General features: G+C 41.5%; 1 protein-coding gene across 1 annotated transcript in view; it reads right to left on the reverse strand.

The window, feature by feature from the left end:
• The window catches only part of LOC139408486 (contactin-1a-like), a 137,139-nt gene extending 132,578 nt beyond the window's left edge, over nt 1-4,561 (reverse strand). Inside the window, exon 1 of the mRNA XM_071152449.1 lies at nt 4,430-4,561. The gene's annotated coding sequence lies outside the window, so the exon portion shown is untranslated. The remainder of the gene's footprint in view (nt 1-4,429) is intronic.
• Nucleotides 4,562-9,214: the final 4,653 nt, after the last annotated feature.

Here is a 9,214-nt window from a genome sequence, read left to right on the forward strand (position 1 = left end):
AAGAGAATCCCTTCTTGGATCAAGAACCTTGCTGGCTAATATAATTGTTTTGCATGCAGCAAACTGGGAGTAGCAGTGGAGGCTGCTGAGGGGAGGATGGTTCATAATAATGGCTGCAGGTATCCTAGGGGTTAGGGCGTATGGCCAGTAACCGGAAGGTTGCTAGATCGAATCCCCAAGCTGGCAAGGTAAAAATCGGTCGTTCTCCCCCTGAACAAGGCAGTTAACCCACTATTCCTAGGACGTCATTGTAAATAAGAATTTGTTCTTAATAACTGTCTTGCATAGATAGCTACATAAAAATATGGAAACCATATTTGATACCATTCCACCTACTATTCTGCTCCAGCCATTACCACAAGCCCACTCGCCCCAATTAAGGTGTTATTTATTTGTATACTTATATAGTTTAGGTCAAAAACTGTACAAAATGCAATGCGCTCATTAGCATTTGGTTAGCATTCTCTATGGGATATTATATGTACTCGTTAACATTGCTAACTTTCAGATTACAGAGTATCAGTGGGGTTTGAAAACAGCGGCACCTGAAAACAGCGGCACCCAGAGTACCTTCATTATCAAACCCAAATCTCAAAAAACGACTATAATAGTTTTCTCTGACCAGCTAATCCTTTGACTCCCTAGGGTCTTTGGAAAGCTTGGATTTGGGGAGGGGTATCTTGGGACAAATCAAATCTCACAAAAAGTCCTTTGAATGACTTTAATCTCAAATGGCAGCCATCCATGACTTCAACTTCCCTGCTTTCTAAATCACTGATTTAAGGCTAAGAGGGTTAGTCCATTTGTTATGGAGCTGTACCAATTCAGTAATATCACACAAAAAGGACCACCTTTCTGACCTGAAGTACTCCAACAAAAAAAGAGCAACACTCAAAGTATCTCAGTCTGAAAATAAACATATGGTTCATGTTTTGATGATGTTGCAATTGTGAGGTTGGCATAATGCCTAATAGGCAAGAAGACAGAATAATAGACAAGACCATGTAGCAGGCCCAAGCTCTATTGTGTAGCCCAGGTATTCCCAAACTGGGGTATGTGTATCCCCAGGGGTATGCTCCATGCCGTCGGGGGTACACCAAATAAAAATGTCATTCACATTTTTAAAAATTAAATATATATATATATATTTTTTATTTTTATTTTTTATTTTTTTTGTCATTTTTATTTATTGTACTTTTTTTCACATTTTCAAACAGATATTGATATTTTCCAACGGGGCTATACATTTGAGTGAAGTTTTTTCTCGTCTGAGTAGCCTCATTTCACTGCCAAAGATAAAATTCAAACATCTAGTCTTCAGCGAAATAACGACACAATGTCAAATACAGGTATCACAGTCAAATAATTAACATCCAATCACATTAACCATTACTCTCTCGCGGGAATTCCACTAACGGTCCGTATGTAACCAAACGCAGCTGCTGCTCATGTTGCTATCTGTACTGATGGCGCAAAAGCCATGACAGGGAGACATAGTGGAGTGGTAATGCGCGTGCAAACAGTTGCTCTCGACGCCACTTGGGTACACTGCAGCATCCACCGAGAGGCTCTTGCTGCCAAGGGAATGCCTGACAGCTTGAAAGACGTTTTGGACACTAGAGTGAAAATGGTTAACCGTGTTAAAGGAAGGCCCCTGAACTTATTTTCTGCACTATCTGCACTATCTAATGATATGGGCAGTGACAATGTAACGCTTTTACAACATACAGAAGTGCGCTGGTTATCAAGGGGCAAAGTATTGACACGTGTTTTTTTATTGAGAGACGAGCTTAACGTTTTCTTTACTGACCATAATTTTCACACAACTGGCCTATCTGGGTGCTGTTTTCTCTCGCCTGAATGATCTGAATATAGAATTACAGGGACTCCCCGCAACTATATTCAATGTGCGGGATAAAATTGAGGCTATGATTAAGAAGTTGGAGCTCTTCTCTGACTGAATTAACAAGGAGAACACACAGGTCTTTCCATCATTGTATGATTTTTTTCTGTGCAAATTAACTCAAGCGTACGGACAATGTCAAAAGTGATATAGCGAAGCACCTGAGTCAGTTGGGTGTGCAATTACGCAGGTACATTGCCGAAACGGATGACACAAACAACTGTATTCGTTATCCCTTCATGCCCTGCCTCCAGTCCACTTACCAATCGATATATGAACAAGAGAGCATTATCGAAATTGCAACAAGTGGTTCTGTGAAAATTTAATTTAATCAGGAGCCACTGCCCAATTTCTGGATTGGGCTGCGCTCAGAGTATCCTGCCTTGGCAGATCGTGCTGTTAAGACACTGATGCCCTTTGCAACCACGTACCAATGTGAGAGTGGATTCTCGACCCTGACTAGCATGAAAACTAAATACAGGCACAAGACTGTGTGTGGAAAATGATTTAAGACTGAGACTGTCTCCAATACAACCCAACATTGCAGAGTCATGTGTATCCTTTCAAGCACACCCTTCTCATTAACCTGTGATGAGTTATTCACAATTTTCCATGAACAAATAAGGTTTTATATGTAAGATGGTTAAATAAAGAGCAAAAGTATTGATTATTATTATATTATTATTTGTGCCCTGGTCCTATAAGAGCTCCTTGTCACTTCCCACGAGCAGAATTGTGACAAAAACTGACACTCATTCTTGTTTAACAAACGTATTGTATACATCTGAGAGTGCGCTGACTCTGGTGCACGCAGCTGGAGGATGAATGGTTGAACGGGTACGGGACTATAAAAAGTTACGGGAACCACTGGTGTAGCCAATGCATTTGGTCTCCTCTACTCAAGAGGTTTACCGACACCATGATAAATCCACAGAATCAAATGTTAAAAATTTAAAAATGTGTTTTTCCTTGCTACTGGCATTTCTGCTGGCGAGCATTTCTCAAAGGATGCCCTCTCTGGACCTATCTCTGGGTTCAGTTGGGTCACAAAAACACTGACAGAGGACTCCCCAAACCCAAGGACAGCTCCAACTCCACTGAGGCTGCAAATTTGAAATGCATGATAGGACACATGATGGTCCTGGGCAGAGCCAGACATGTCTTGGAGGGACAGTGACTGTTATGTAATGTGTTTCTCATATAGCTTCTCTGGCTGCTTTGTGCTGAAACTGTTCCAAAGCAACGAGGGAAACATTTACTGACATCATAGTAACTTACTTTCGGGAACTATTACACTGGTTCCATTGTGCCAGGCAAGCTCAATCAAGTAGCTGAAGTATCCGAGAGACAATAAATACTACTTCAACTCAGGTCTGTTATGGTATACAGCAGCAAGAGCCCGGAGGAGCATTATCATTCCTCATACACCAAGTCGGAATTTGGTCAGACTTTGCAGGGCACGGGACAACAGAAGATGCATTACATTAGCAGTCCAGTTTATAGGATTCCTATCAAAATGACAAGCATTCCCATGAAATCCTTCTGACAGTTCATGTCAGATTTATGAAACTGAATACATTGGGTTGAATTGGCTCTTGGCCAACAGTCCAGCATGTCCATTGCATCTGTCATGTTGAATCGTTTATACCTCATCTATTATAGTACAGACTAGGCCGTCAGTGTAGTCTTCAGTTGCAAAAATACTGCGAACACCCAGGCAGGACGCGCCCATGACATGGTACCTTGGCTGACAACCTGGCTGACATTCTAGTGGTTGAGGTGATTTCCTGATGATGCTGGGATATGCTATCGCCGTCTGTTGGGGCTCCAACTAGTCGGCTACAGTGAACCCAGCGACCTATATTTTCTGCTACGTATAATTCATATAATTCATAATAAATACAATGTTCATCTTGCAGGGATTGGTCTGTTTACAGTGAATCACCGACTGTTTCTAAATCAATTACTAGGAAAGAATAGGAGAAGCATTAGATATCCTGCTGCCTAACCTATAATAACAATATCCTAACGAATAGGGATAGATAAGCAGCACCGCTAGGCTATTTTATATGTTTAAGGTTTTATGAATGTCATTCATTAACAACGTACACAGGTGTGTAGCTAATCATCCGTAATGTGGATAAAAATGCAATCCCACTATTCCTCCCTTCAAGACCATGGAGCAAGCGCACTGTCTTGTCTGTCCGTGCACGGAAAATGCATGCTACCAAAGTCACCCAGAATAACGTTTCATGTCAATGTGCAAACAACATCCATTCAAGATCATCTGTATAGTCTCAGTTTTGCAGTCGGGAATAACAGAGCGAGGATGCAAGATGCACAAACTTGTCTAAATTGTACACGATTCTGCATTGCGGTAGGCTCCATCACTTCGTCCCCATCTCAATCATTGTAAACAACACGGATTCCCCTTGCTTTGCCCCGTGCTGCAAAGACACAGCTTTTCTAGGGGGGGGGGGGGGGGGGGGGGGGTATATAGAATCGCTGAAGTTGTCATCTTCTTACCTGCAATAGCGAACGACCCGTCCGTCGGTGTACATTCACGACTCACGCCTGGATCATCGCCGGGTGCTCAGGAACTAGGAGCAGGGAAGAAACTGACAGGCAGCTGCGTCTCTGCCCTTGTCCTCTTCGATTGGACGGATGTCTATAGGGGGCGCTATACGGAACTTTCATTGGGCGACAGGCGCAGCCACCCAGTCCAAAAGATGTGTTCATAACAGAAGAGATCTGACAACATAAAGGAGGATCGATCATAGCTAAGTGTTATTTGACATATTCTGCAGTGTGATGGTATCGTTTTCATTTTGCCTAAACATGAACTCTACCTGGATGATGTCAGTACTTCAATGGGAAAAGGCAGTAGCCTATTTTAATATGGAATAGCATACCACTGGGCACAGACATCAATTCAACGTCTATTCCACGTCTATTCCAACGTCTATTCCAATTTCATTGAAATGACGTTGATTCAACCAGTGTGTGCCCAGTGTGTAGGCATCATTATATATTTTAAAATGTGAGAACGACGTTGCCTGAAGCAGTCTAAGTGATTGGAGATATGAGAGAGATGTGAGCTATTATCAAGATTAGCGGAGACAAACAAGGCTCACAGAGAGTAGGTCACTAGTAATTAAAAAAAAGTTCAATCCCAATCCACATGACATCCTCAAAACATGTCTACAAGCATTGCATTGCTGTGAATGTATACAAGATACTTAAGGCCCTCAATTATATTTTGGCACCAATGCTTATGCTTAGGCCTACAGCGAAAACATTTAAATCAGCAATGATGACGTGCTCAAAAAATGTCTAGGTACGGTGTACATTGTATAAAATATAATGTCCTCAAAGATATTTTTCTACCAGTAATACAAGATTTGTGTGTCAATCTTTCGAATAACTGTCTGAGAAACATGTCAGTGTACATACAGTACCTAGTGGATATGAATGGCATTGTCTTCTATCAATCTCCAGGGTGACTCATAAACAGCTTCCACCCAACTGAGAATAGGTAATTGTCACATATGTGGCAGAGAAAGTGGAGAGGCAGAGACAGAGAGAGAAAGAGAGAGTGAGAGACAGAGAGAGTGCGAGAAAGAGAGACAGAGAGTGAGAGAGACAGTGAGAGAGAGAGAGAGGGGGAGGGAGAAGTATGAGAGAAGAAGAGTGAAGAGTCTGAAGAGGAGAGGGGGATGTCGTGATTTAACCCCCTACTGATCCCCTTTGGGACTCAACCCAAGGTATCTCCATCCCTGAAATCCAAATCCACATGGGACGTGTGTGCGCTCGTGTGTGTGTTCAGGTTGGTGGGAGGTGAGGACGGGGATACAATCCCCCACGGTGCCATAAGGATATCAGGTGGAGGGGAGGAGACAGAGGGCATGTCAGATTATTAGAACAAAAGCACTCTCACTTTATGTATACACCCACCCAGTGGTGTGCACACACACACACACACACACACACACACACACACACACACACACACACTGGTGGTACACTGACCTAGGGTTGTGAGAGCCTCTGTTGACTGTATCAGCTAGCTCCCCCAAGGAATTAGCTCCTTCGATTAGAGAGCGATGCAGGGGGAAACCATCACATTAAAGGGGCATTTCAAAGCATTTTGCATGATCCTGAGACTTTGCCAGGAAGTAAACACAGGCTTGCCAGTGGGATAACTATAAGGTGTATTTGCAAAATAGGCTGATTAATGGTGGATATCAACAACAACAAAAAATAGTGAAATTACCCCTTCATGTAGTGCCATTTCAGTTTAATAAACTCTGGGTATGCTATCGTTGATCAGCAGAAGGGGACACACTCTGAGGGGTCAGACGGTTGGTCTCTTAACAGATGTGCGTGTCTTGGCTCACCATTCGTCAGCCATATGGAAATGTCACAGAGGAATCATAAAAAATTATCATCTTGGTCTCTCAGGCCTGTGGTGGAAAAGGCCACATTTACATATGAACACAAAGGGCCAGACTCTTCACATCAGGAGCAGACACTCTCTCAACCTTTGATCACACTACAGAAGGAGAGAGAGGCACACCTCTAGCTCATCTCTTGGCAGTAGTACTGTAGACTACTTTATCACTGACCTCAACCCAGAGTCTCTCAGAGCGTTCACAGTCAGCCCACTGACACCCCTATCAGATCCCAGCAAATTCCCAGTCTTCTTGAACAGAGCAAAACTACAGTATATCATGAGGCATCAAAGCCAAAGGAACGGAATAATATTAATCTAAAGATGGAAGGAAAGTAGTATGGAAACCTACCAAAAAACAACAAATTCAATCCCTTTTGGACAACTTCCTGGACAAAACGTTTCACTGTAATAGTGAAGGTGTAAACTTGGCAGTAGAACACCTAAACAGTATATTTGACCTCTCAGCTTCCCTATCAAATCTAAAAATGTCAAACAGAAAACCGGAAATTATCATCAATTACAAATGGTTTGATGAAGAATGCAAAAACATAAGAAAGAAATTGAGAAACCTATCCAACCAAAAACATAGAGACCCAGAGAACTTGAGCCTAAAACAATACAGAAATACACAACGGAAAAAGAAGGAACAGTACGTCAGTAATCAGCACAATGTAATTGAAGAATCCATAGACTAACCACTTCTGGGAAAATTGGAATGCACTTAAACAATAACATGAACAGTTATCTGTCCAAAACTGAGACGTATGGTTAAAACACAACAGATTCACAATCTTTTTGGCTCTAAAACAAAGAAAAACAGCAAAAACATGTACAGTTGAAGTGGGAAGTTTACATACACCTTAGCCAAATTTCATTTAAACTCGGTTTTTCACAATTCCTGACGTTTAGTAAAAATTCCCTGTCTTAGGTCAGTTAGGATCACCACTTTATTTTAAGAATGTAAAATGTCAGAATAATAGTAGAGAGAATGATTTGTTTTAGCTTTCATTTCTTTCATCACATTCCCAGTGGGTCAGAAGTTTACATACTCTCAATTAGTATTTAGTAGCATTGCCTTTAAATTGTTCAACTTCGGTCAAATGTTTCGGGTAGCCTTCCACAAGCTTCCCACAATAAGTTTGGTAAATTTTCGCCCATTCCTCCTGACAGAGCTTGTGTAACTGAGTCAGGTTTGTAGGCCTCCCTAATCTCACCCGCCCACAAACATTCTATAGGATTGAGGTCAGGGCTTTGTGATGGCCACTCCAATACCTTCTTTGTTAAGCCATTTTGCCACAACTTTGGAAGTATGCTTGGGGTCATTGTGCAATTGGAAGATCCATTTGCGAACAAGCTTTTTTTTTTCATCAGACCAGAGGACATTTCTCCAAAAAGCACGATCTTTGTCCCCATGTGCAATTGCAAACCGTAGTCTGGCTTTTTCATGGCAGTTTTGGAACAGTGGCTTCTTCCTTGCTGAGCGGCCTTTCAGGTTAAGTCAACATAGGACTCGTTTTACTGTGGATATAGATACTTTTGTACCTGTTTCCTCCAGAATCTTCACAAGGTCCTTTTCTGTTGTTCTGGGATTGATTTGCACTTCTCGCACCAAAGTACGTTCACCTCTAGGAGACAGAACGTGTCTCCTTCCTGAGCGGTATGACGGCTGTGTGGTCCCATGGTGTTTATACTTGCGGACTATTGTTTGTACAGATGAACGTGGTAACTTCAGGCATTTGGAAATTGCTCCCAAGGATGAAACAGACTTGTGGAGGTCTGCAATTTGGCTGATTTCTGTTGATTTTCCCATGATGTCAAGCAAAGAGGCACCGAGTTTGAAGGTAGGCCTTGAAATACATCCACAGGTACACCTCCAATTTACTCAAATGATGTCAATTAGCCTATCAGAAGCCTCTAAAGCCATGACATAATCAGACAATTTTCAAGCTGTTTAAAGGCACAGTCAACTTAGAGTATGTACACTTCTTTCCCACTGGAATTGTGATAGTGAATATTAAGTGAAATAATATGTCTGCAAACAATTGTTAGAAAAATGACTTGTGTCATGCACAAAGTAGATGTCCTAACCGACTTGCCAAAACTATAGTTTGTTAACAAGAAATGTGTGGAGTGGTTGAAAAACAAGTTTCAATGACTCCAACCTAAGTGTATGTAAACTTCCTACTTCAACTGTACATGATTAAATACAAACCTTAGAATCAACTATTAAAGACTTCCAAAACACACTGGATTCTCCAATTACATTGAATGAACTACAGGACAAAATACAAACCCTCCAACCCAAAAAGGCCTGTGGAGTTGATGCTGTCCTCAATGAACTGATAAAATACACAGACCATAAATTCCAATTGGCTATACTTAAACTCTTTAACATCCTCCTTAGCTCTGGCATCTTCCCCAATATTTAGAACCAGGGACTGATCACCTCAATCCACAAAAGTGGAGACAAATTTGACCCCATTAACTACCGTGGGATATGCGTCAACAGCAAACTTTGGAAAATCCTCTGTATTATCATTAACAGCAAACTCATACATTTCCTCAGTGAAAACTATATACTGAGCAATTGTCAAATTGTCTTTTTACCAAATTACCATACGACAAACAAACAAAACAAAACAAATGCAAAGTCTTCTTTGATTTCAAAAAAGCTTTTGACTCACTTTGGCTATACAAATTGATTGAAAGTGGTGTTGGGGGAAAAAACATACGACATTAGGAAATCCATGTACACGAACAAAAAGTGTGCGGTTAAAATTGGCAAAAAAACATGCACCTTTCCACAGGGCCGTGGGGTGAGACAGGGATGCAGCTTTAAGATCCACCCTCAACAACAT

Source organism: Oncorhynchus clarkii, chromosome 1 (genome assembly GCF_045791955.1).
Source record: "Oncorhynchus clarkii lewisi isolate Uvic-CL-2024 chromosome 1, UVic_Ocla_1.0, whole genome shotgun sequence".
NCBI classification, from domain to species: domain Eukaryota; kingdom Metazoa; phylum Chordata; class Actinopteri; order Salmoniformes; family Salmonidae; genus Oncorhynchus; species Oncorhynchus clarkii.